The 11,368-nt window shown below is 35.3% G+C and overlaps 1 non-coding gene across 1 annotated transcript; it reads right to left on the reverse strand.

Moving 5' to 3' along the window:
- Positions 1-10,268: 10,268 nt before the first annotated feature.
- On the reverse strand, positions 10,269-10,375 carry LOC139894903 (small nucleolar RNA R71). Its single transcript, XR_011775381.1, has one exon. It is a non-coding gene; the product is annotated as a small nucleolar RNA R71 (small nucleolar RNA).
- Positions 10,376-11,368: the final 993 nt, after the last annotated feature.

The following is an 11,368-nucleotide window of genomic DNA, read 5'->3' on the forward strand; positions in this document are numbered from 1 at the left end:
TTGAAGGTGTTGACGAATCTTCTGGAAATAGATGCGGGTATTTCTTCTTCATCTGATCTTCACGCTCCCAGGTGAACTCGGGTCCTCTATGAGCATTCCATCGAACCTTAACAATTGGTATCTTGTTTTGCTTAAGTCTTTTAACCTCACGATCCATTATTTCGACGGGTTCTTCGATGAATTGAAGTTTTTCGTTGATTTGGATTTCATCTAACGGAATAGTGAGATCTTCTTTAGCAAAACATTTCTTCAAATTCGAGACGTGGAAAGTGTTATGTACAGCCGCGAGTTGTTGAGGTAACTCAAGTCGGTAAGCTACTGGTCTGACACGATCAATAATCTTGAATGGTCCAATATACCTTGGATTTAATTTCCCTCGTTTACCAAATCGAACAACGCCTTTCCAAGGTGTAACTTTAAGCATGACCATCTCTCCAATTTCAAATTCTATATCTTTTCTTTTATTGTCAGCGTAGCTCTTTTGTCGACTTTGGGCGGTTTTCAACCGTTGTTGAATTTAGATGATCTTCTCGGTAGTTTCTTGTATAATCTCCGGACCCGTAATCTGTCTATCCCCCACTTCACTCCAACAAATCGGAGACCTGCACTTTCTACCATAAAGTGCTTCAAACGGCGCCATCTCAATGCTTGAATGGTAGCTGTTGTTGTAGGAAAATTCTGCTAACGGTAGATGTCGATCCCAACTATTTCCGAAATCAATAACACATGCTCGTAGCATGTCTTCAAGCGTTTGTATCGTCCTTTCACTCTGCCCATCAGTTTGTGGATGATAGGCAGTACTCATGTCTAGACGAGTTCCTAATGCTTGCTGTAATGTCTGCCAGAATCTTGAAATAAATCTGCCATCCCTATCAGAGATAATAGAGATTGGTATTCCATGTCTGGAGATGACTTCCTTCAAATACAGTCGTGCTAACTTCTCCATCTTGTTATCTTCTCTTATTGGCAGGAAGTGTGCTGATTTGGTGAGACGATCAACTATTAACCAAATAGTATCAAAACCACTTGCAGTCCTTGGCAATTTAGTGATGAAATCCATGGTAATGTTTTCCCATTTCCATTCCGGGATTTCGGGTTGTTGAAGTAGACCTGATGGTTTCTGATGCTCAGCTTTGACCTTAGAACACGTCAAACATTCTCCTACGTATTTAGCAACATCGGCTTTCATACCCGGCCACCAAAAATGTTTCTTGAGATCCTTGTACATCTTCCCCGTTCCAGGATGTATTGAGTATCTGGTTTTATGAGCTTCTCTAAGTACCATTTCTCTCATATCTCCAAATTTTGGTACCCAAATCCTTTCAGCCCTATACCGGGTTCTGTCTTCCCGAATATTAAGATGCTTCTTCGATCCTTTGGGTATTTCATTATTTAAATTTCCCTCTTTTAAAACTCCTTGTTGCGCCTCCTTTATTTGAGTAGTAAGGTTATTATGAATCATTATATTCATAGATTTTACTCGAATGGGTTCTCTGTCCTTCCTGCTCAAGGCATCGGCTACCACATTTGCCTTCCCCGGATGGTAACGAATCTCAAAGTCGTAATCATTCAATAATTCAATCCACCTACGCTGCCTCATATTCAGTTGTTTCTGATTAAATATGTGTTGAAGACTTTTGTGGTCGGTATATATAATACTTTTCACCCCATATAAGTAGTGCCTCCAAGTCTTTAATGCAAAAACAACCGCGCCTAATTCCAAATCATGCGTCATATAATTTTGTTCGTGAATCTTCAATTGTCTAGACGCATAAGCAATCACCTTCGTTCGTTGCATTAATACACAACCGAGACCTTGCTTTGATGCGTCACAATAAATCACAAAATCATCATTCCCTTCAGGCAATGACAATATAGGTGCCGTAGTTAGCTTTTTCTTCAATAACTGAAACGCTTTCTCTTGTTCATCATTCCATTCAAATTTCTTCCCTTTATGCGTTAATGCAGTCAAGGGTTTTGCTATTCTGGAAAAGTCTTGGATGAACCTTCTGTAGTAACCAGCTAGTCCTAAAAACTGGCGTATGTGTTTCGGAGTTTTCGGGGTTTCCCACTTTTCAACAGTTTCTATCTTTGCCGGATCCACCTTAATACCTTCTTTGTTCACTATAGGACCGAGGAATTGAACTTCTTCCAACCAAAATGCACACTTTGAAAACTTAGCGTACAATTCTTCCTTCCTCAATACTTCTAACACCTTTCTTAAATGTTCACCGTGTTCTTGGTCATTCTTTGAGTAAATAAGTATGTCATCAATGAAAATAATGACAAACTTGTCAAGGTATGGTCCACACACTCGGTTCATAAGGTCCATGAACACAGCTGGTGCATTAGTTAAACCAAATGGCATGACCATAAACTCGTAATGACCGTAACGTGTTCTGAAAGCAGTCTTTGGAATATCATCTTCTTTCACCCGCATTTGATGATACCCGGAATGTAAGTCAATCTTTGAATAAACAGACGAGCCTTGTAGTTGATCAAATAAGTCGTCGATTCTCGGTAGTGGGTAGCGGTTCTTGATGGTAAGTTTGTTCAACTCTCGGTAGTCGATACACAACCTGAATGTACCATCTTTCTTCTTGACAAACAAAACAGGAGCTCCCCACGGTGATGTGCTTGGTCGAATGAAACCACGCTCTAAAAGTTCTTGTAATTGGCTTTGCAGTTCTTTCATCTCGCTGGGTGCGAGTCTGTAAGGAGCACGAGCTATTGGTGCAGCTCCTGGTACATGATCTATTTGAAATTCAACGGATCGATGTGGGGGTAATCCCGGTAATTCTTTTAGAAAATACATCGGGAAATTCTTTTGCAATGGGAACATCATTGATGCTCTTTTCTTCAGTTTGTACTTTCTCGACGTGTGCTAGAATAGCATAGCAACCTTTTCTTATTAGTTTTTGTGCCTTCAAATTACTAATAAGATGTAGCTTCGTGTTGCCCTTTTCTCGGTACACCATTAAGGGTTTTCCGTTTTCTCGTATAATGCGAATTGCATTTTTGTAACAAACGATCTCTGCTTTCACTTCTTTCAACCAGTCCATACCGATTATCACATCAAAACTCCCTAACTCTACTGGTATCAAATCAATCTTAAATGTTTCGCTAACCAGTTTAATTTCTCGATTCCGACATATATTATCTGCTGAAATTAATTTACCATTTGCTAATTCGAGTAAAAATTTACTATCCAAAGGGGTCAATGGACAACTTAATTTAGCACAAAAATCTCTACTCATATAGCTTCTATCCGCACCCGAATCAAATAAAATGTAAGCAGATTTATTGTCAATAAGAAACGTACCCGTAACAAGCTCCGGGTCTTCCTGTGCCTCTGCCGCATTAATATTGAAAACTCTTCCGCGGCCTTGTCCATTCGTGTTCTCCTGGTTCGGGTAATTTCTAATAATGTGGCCCAGTTTTCCACATTTATAACAAACTACATTGGCATAACTTGCTCCGACACTACTTGCTCCGCCATTACTCGTTCCGACACCATTTGTTCCTTTCGTTCTATTAACCCCTGGTCCGTAGACCTCACACTTCACCGTGCTATGACCATTTCTTTTACACTTGTTGCAAAATTTGGTGCAGAACCCCGAGTGATACTTTTCACACCTTTGGCATAGCTGCTTCTGATTGTTGTTGTTGTTGCGGTTATTATTGTTGTTGGGATGATTATTGTAGTTGCTGTTGTTGTTGTTGTTGTTGTTGTTGTTGTTGTTGTTGTTGTTGTTGTTGGGCCGTTTGTTGTAGTTGCGATTGATGTTGCGATTGTTGGGATAATTGTTGCGATTATTGTTGTAATTGCTGTTGTTGTTGTATTGGTGATTCTTATCACCGTTTTCCTCCCACTTTCTTTTGACTTGCTTCACATTGGCCTCTTCAGCAGTCTGTTCTTTAATTCTTTCTTCAATCTGGTTCACTAGTTTGTGAGCCATTCTACATGCCTGTTGTATGGAGGCGGGCTCGTGTGAACTTATATCTTCTTGGATTCTTTCCGGTAATCCTTTCACAAACGCGTCGATCTTCTCTTCCTCATCTTCGAATGCTCCCGGACACAATAGGCACAATTCTGTGAATCGTCTTTCGTACGTGGTAATATCAAATCCTTGGGTTCGTAACCCTCTAAGTTCTGTCTTGAGCTTATTGACCTCGGTTCTGGGACGGTACTTCTCGTTCATCAAGTGCTTGAATGCTGACCACGGTAGTGCGTACGCATCGTCTTGTCCCACTTGCTCTAGATAGGTATTCCACCATGTTAACGCAGAACCTGTGAAGGTATGCGTAGCGTACTTCACTTTGTCCTCTTCAGTACACTTACTTATGGCAAACACCGATTCGACCTTCTCGGTCCACCGTTTCAATCCGATCGGTCCTTCGGTTCCATCAAATTCCAAAGGTTTGCAGGCAGTGAATTCTTTGTAGGTGCATCCTACACGATTTCCTGTACTGCTAGATCCAAGATTATTGTTGGTATGTAGCGCAGCCTGTACTGAGGCTATGTTTGAAGCTAGAAAAGTACGGAATTCCTCTTCATTCATATTCACGGTGTGTCGAGTAGCCGGTGCCATTTCCTTCAAAATAGTCAAATGGAACAAGTTAATCATACAGAATATTAAGAGTAGTTAATAGTATTTCGTAGCATAATATGAACTCATTTATAAAAGCTTTTTCTTCATATTAGCGTTTTATAAGTTTAAATTCGGGTAGTACCTACCCGTTAAGTTCATACTTAGTAGCTAATATACAATTCAACTACTACAATTCTATATGAAAAACTGATTATAATAATATTTCGCGTTCAAACTTTTACACAATATTTTACAAACTTACAATACCGCTTATTTTACATATAGCATGAAATATAGCACACAATAAATTTGATACAAGATGGTTGTGAAGATAATTCTAGCTAGTACACAAGTCGTTCAGCAAAGGCTATAAAGACACGTAATTCATACGTCCAGAAACAAGTCATGCATTCTGGTTTTACTAGGATTACTTCCCATCCTTGGTCCTGTGGAACATAACCGTTATGGGCGTTGATAAGACAGCGTGTTGTAACGTCATCAAAGGGACGAGGGTTACGTAATGTCCAACAGTCCCGTAACAATCTAAAAACCTCATTTCTTACCCCAATTACCGACTCCGTCACTTGTGGGAACGTTTTGTTTAATAGTTGTAGCCCGATGTTCTTGTTCTCACTTTGGTGAGAAGCGAACATTACTAATCCGTAAGCATAACATGCTTCTTTATGTTGCATGTTAGCTGCTTTTTCTAAATCACGAAGTCCAATATTCGGATATATTGAGTCAAAATAATTTCTTAACCCATTGCGTAAAATAGCATTTGGGTTCCCCGCAATATATGCGTCAAAGTAAACACATCGTAGCTTATGGATTTCCCAATGTGATATCCCCCATCTTTCGAACGAAAGCCTTTTATAAACCAACGCATTCTTGGAACATTCTTCGAATGTCTTACAAACTGATCTCGCCTTAAATAGTTGTGCCGAAGAATTCTGACCGACTCTAGACAAGATTTCATCAATCATGTCTCCGGGTAGGTCTCTTAAAATATTGGGTTGTCTATCCATTTTGTATTTTTATACTGTAAAATAGACAAGAGTTAGATTCATAAAAAAAAATACTTATTAATACAAGCAGTTTTTACATATATCATAAAGCATAAGCACACTATATTACATATATTACACCACACGAATACAACTATCTTATATATATATATATTTAAGATTTTGTCTTTAAAAATGTACTTTTATTTTTAAGATTTTAAAATGCAAGTTTATTATTTTTATATAAATATTCTATAAATATTTTCTATAATATAAAATCAGAAAATTAAAATCAAATAATAAATATTAAGATTGGGCCGAGTCAGTTTAGCAGTCCGAATAAGTTCTGGATTATTGGGCCATACGATCACTTGACCCATAAGAGGAAAACTCATGCGGTCGCATGAGTGAAGCTGGCAGGCCACATACCTCGTACACATTAATTACGTAGGGTTTTAATATAATAATTATTATTTAATTAGTTTAGGGTTTAATTTTTAATATATTTAAATCTAGTTTAATATTAATTAGTGATATTAAGTTTTAATATCTTTATTACATATATAGATTAATATTTTTATAAGATATAATATAAAAATAATATCTTTATAAAATTTGTATTTTTATCATTTTAGTTATAATTTGCATTTTTATCGTTTATTTTGTAATATTTATCATTTGCTATATACTTTTAAGTATAGTATTTTGCCGTAGTTAATTTTTATTTCTAGATTTTAAGACTTTGCCGTAAAATCCCTTAAGTGCTTTTTCTTTAAACTGAGATTTAGGTGTTTTAGAATTTTGCGACGCCGTTTTAAAATTTTAGTGCCTATTAAGTTATTGCCGTTTTGGATATATAATTCCTTTTAAGTTTTAATACCTTTAGACGCAACTTTTAATATTTAGTTTTTAGACTTTTAAGTTTCGACGTTTTTCTTTCTTATTTTTATTTTTTGACCTTTTATTTTTCGACATTTTTCGACGCGCTCTTTTTTTTTTATTATTTCTCGACGCTCTAGTTTTTAGGACATAGATTTTATCTTCAAAATTTCGACGAAAAATTATTTTAAGCAGTTGAATTGATAGACATCCAAAATTTTCTGGTTCGTAGTAATAGTTGAATTTGTTAGTGGCGAGTTGTGTGAAATGTCCCGTTCTTATTGATTAAAAACGTTCCATATTAATTGATTTCGTTGCGAGGTTTTGACCTCTATATGAGACGTTTTTCAAAGACTGCATTCATTTTAAAACAAACCATAACCTTTATTTCATCAATAAAGGTTTAAAAAGCTTTACGTAGATTATCAAATAATGATAATCTAAAATATCCTGTTTACACACGACCATTACATAATGGTTTACAATACAAATATGTTACAACAAAATAAGTTTCTTGAATGCAGTTTTTACACAATATCATACAAGCATGGACTCCAAATCTCGTCCTTATTTAAGTATGTGACAGCGGAAGCTCTTAATAATCACCTGAGAATAAACATGCTTAAAATGTCAACAAAAATGTTGGTGAGTTATAGGTTTAACCTATATATATCAAATCATAATAATAGACCACAAGATTTCATATTTCAATACACATCCCATACATAGAGATAAAAATCATTCGTATGGTGAACACCTGGTAACCGACATTAACAAGATGCATACGTATCTCAGTATTGATCACAACTCAAACTATATATATTTTGGAATCAACCTCAACCCTGTATAGCTAACTCCAAAATTCACATATAGAGTGTGTATGGTTGTTCCGAAATATATATAGATGTGTCGACATGATAGGTCGAAACATTGTATACGTGTCTATGGTATCTCAAGATTACATAATATACAATACAAGTTGATTAAGTTATGGTTGGAATAGATTTGTTACCAATTTTCACGTAGCTAAAATGAGAAAAATTATCCAATCTTGTTTTACCCATAACTTATTCATTTTAAATCCGTTTTGAGTGAATCAAATTGCTATAGTTTCATATTGAACTCTATTTTATGAATCTAAACAGAAAAATTATAGGTTTATAGTCGGAAAAATAAGTTACAAGTCATTTTTGTAAAGGTAGTCATTTCAGTCGAAAGAACGACGTCTAGATGACCATTTTAGAAAACATACTTCCACTTTGAGTTTAACCATAATTTTTTGATATAGTTTCATGTTCATAATAAAAATCATTTTCTCAGAATAAAAATTTTTAAATCAAAGTTTATCATAGTTTTTAATTAACTAACCCAAAACAGCCCGCGGTGTTACTACGACGGCGTAAATCCGGTTTTACGGTGTTTTTCGTGTTTCCAGGTTTTAAATCATTAAGTTAGCATATCATATAGATATATAACATGTGTTTAGTTGATTTTAAAAGTCAAGTTAGAAGGATTAACTTTTGTTTGCGAACAAGTTTAGAATTAACTAAACTATGTTCTAGTGATTACAAGTTTAAACCTTCGAATAAGATAGCTTTATATGTATGAATCGAATGATGTTATGAACATCATTACTACCTTAGGTTCCTTGAATAAACCTAATGGAAAAGAGAAAAATGGATCTAGCTTCAACGGATCCTTGGATGGCTCGAAGTTCTTGAAGCAGAATCATGACACGAAAACAAGTTCAAGTAAGATCATCACTTGAAATAAGATTGTTATAGTTATAGAAATTGAACCAAAGTTTGAATATGATTATTACCTTGTATTAGAATGATAACCTACTGTAAGAAACAAAGATTTCTTGAGGTTGGATGATCACCTTACAAGATTGGAAGTGAGCTAGCAAACTTGAAAGTATTCTTGATTTTATGTAACTAGAACTTGTAGAATATATGAAGAACACTTAGAACTTGAAGATAGAACTTGAGAGAGATCAATTAGATGAATAAAATTGTAGAATGAAAGTGTTTTTAGGTGTTTTTGGTCGTTGGTGTATGGATTAGATATAAAGAATATGTAATTTTGTTTTCATGTAAATAAGTCATGAATGATTACTCATATTTTTGTAATTTTATGAGATATTTCATGCTAATTGCCAAATGATGGTTCCCACATATGTTAGGTGACTCACATGGGCTGCTAAGAGCTGATCATTGGAGTGTATATACCAATAGTACATACATCTAAAAGCTGTGTATTGTACGAGTACGAATACGGGTGCATACGAGTAGAATTGTTGATGAAACTGAACGAGGATGTAATTGTAAGCATTTTTGTTAAGTAGAAGTATTTTGATAAGTGTATTGAAGTCTTTCAAAAGTGTATAAATACATATTAAAACACTACATGTATATACATTTTAACTGAGTCGTTAAGTCATCGTTAGTCGTTACATGTAAGTGTTGTTTTGAAACCTTTAGGTTAACGATCTTGTTAAATGTTGTTAACCCAATGTTTATAATATCAAATGAGATTTTAAATTATTATATTATCATGATATTATTATGTATGAATATCTCTTAATATGATATATATACATTAAATGTCTTTACAACGATAATCGTTACATATATGTCTCGTTTAAAAATCATTAAGTTAGTAGTCTTGTTTTTACATATGTAGTTCATTGTTAATATACTTAATGACATGTTTACTTATCATAGTATCATGTTAACTATATATATATCCATATATATGTCATCATATAGTTTTTACAAGTTTTAACGTTCGTGAATCACCGGTCAACTTGGGTGGTCAATTGTCTATATGAAACATATTTTAAGTAATCAAGTCTTAACAAGTTTGATTGCTTAACATGTTGAAAACATTTAATCATGTAAATATCAATCTCAATTAATATATATAAACATGGAAAAGTTCGGGTCACTACATTGTGGGCTTCCGATTTAAAGGGTCCTGGCTACCTGCTGCATCTATTGGCTATTCGAAACGTGGGCAAAATCAGAAAAGTCTATTAATTTGATAACTTATATAATTTTTATTTTTATAACTAATAGGATATTCAGTGAATGCACCGAGAAAACGTTCACCACCTTTCATACGTTCACCACCTGTAACTCGATCAAGACATCTAGCAAATATTGTCGCCATTGATTTTTCTTTAGAATCGTCATCAAGTAATCCAAGTACTCCAACTCAAAATCCTGATTATCCATTTTTTGAACCCGAATTCACAATTGAGAACCCGGAGGATATTCAAGGACAATTCAGAGATCCTGAACCACTAATCATTCCTCCTGAACCACAAATCACTCAACCAGAAATTCTCAAGGAAGAAACCATTAAATCAGAATCCTCTAGTGATTCAGATTCAACAAATTCAATTGTGGAAGTAACGGAACCTCTAAGTATGGAAGACCGAATGAGAGCCACACGCACAGGCCAAGGTCACGCTATTATTAAGCCATATATTAATGCACCAGATTATGAAATCAAGGGACAAATCCTACACATGGTAACTAATCAATGCCAATATAGTGGTACGCTAAAAGAAGATCCAAACGAACATCTTCAAATCTTTAATAGGATCTGTACTCTATTCAAAATCAGAGAAGTTGAGGATGAACAGATCTATCTCATGTTGTTTCCCTGGACTTTAAAGGGAGAAGCCAAAGATTGGTTAGAATCGTTACCTGAAGGGGCGATTGACACATGGGATGTCTTATTTGAAAAATTTCTTAAACAATTCTTTCCGGCATCTAAAGCTGTAAGACTTCAAGGAGAAATTATTACGTTCGCGCAAAAGCCAAATGAAACATTATATGAGGCATGGACAAGATTTGGAAAGTTGTTGAGAGGATGTCCTCAACATGGTTTAGACACTTATCAAATAGTACAAATATTCTATCAAGGATGCAATATTACTACACGAAAAGACATCGATATAACAGCTGGTGGTTCCATTATGAAGAAAACCGCAACTGAAGCTTACAAAATTATTGATAACACATCATCCCACTTGCATGAGTGGCACCAAGAAAAAGATATTTTTCGTTCATCTAAAGCCGCTAGAGCCGATTCTAGCCATGACTTTGATTCCGTTTCCGCAAAAATAGATGCTTTTGAAAGAAGAATGGAAAAGATGACTAAAGATATTCACGCAATAAGAATCAGTTGTGAGCAATGCGGTGGACCACACTTAATGAAAGATTGTCACATTGAGCAAACCATGGAACAACGAGAGAATGTTTCCTACATGAACCAAAGGCCGGAAAATAATTATCAAAATAATTATCAACCGCCAAGGCCAAACTTTAATCAAAATCAAAACATTCTTTACAATCTAAATGGACCCAACAATAACTCGTACAACTAACAAGGTCCGAATAACCAACCAACTCAAAACAACAATTTCAATCCACAAAGACCTGGCTTGTATAAACCACCACAACAAACCGAAGAGAAAAAGTCAAATCTGGATTAAATGATGGCAAAGTTAATGGAATCTCAAACACAATTTATTTCATCTCAAACCCAAACAAATGAGAGGTTTGATCAGTCATTAAGAACTCAACAAGCTTCCATTTTGAATCTAGAAAAACACGTAGGTACTCTTGCTAGCATGATGAGTGAGAGGGAACAAGGAAAGCTACCGAGTAATACTGAAGTAAATCCTCGGAATGAGAATGTTAATATGGTTTTAACGAAATCTGAAAAACCAGCATCAGAAGATGGGAAGGTTTTTGATGTGAGTAACAATGAAGAAGTTACAACACCACCACCACCCGAGTATGTAAAGCCAGTGGTGACACCATACAGACTACCCATCCCGTTTCCACGAAAAGGAGTTGAGTATGAGCAAGTAATAGG

Source organism: Rutidosis leptorrhynchoides, chromosome 2 (assembly GCF_046630445.1).
Source record: "Rutidosis leptorrhynchoides isolate AG116_Rl617_1_P2 chromosome 2, CSIRO_AGI_Rlap_v1, whole genome shotgun sequence".
Lineage (NCBI taxonomy): Eukaryota > Viridiplantae > Streptophyta > Magnoliopsida > Asterales > Asteraceae > Rutidosis > Rutidosis leptorrhynchoides.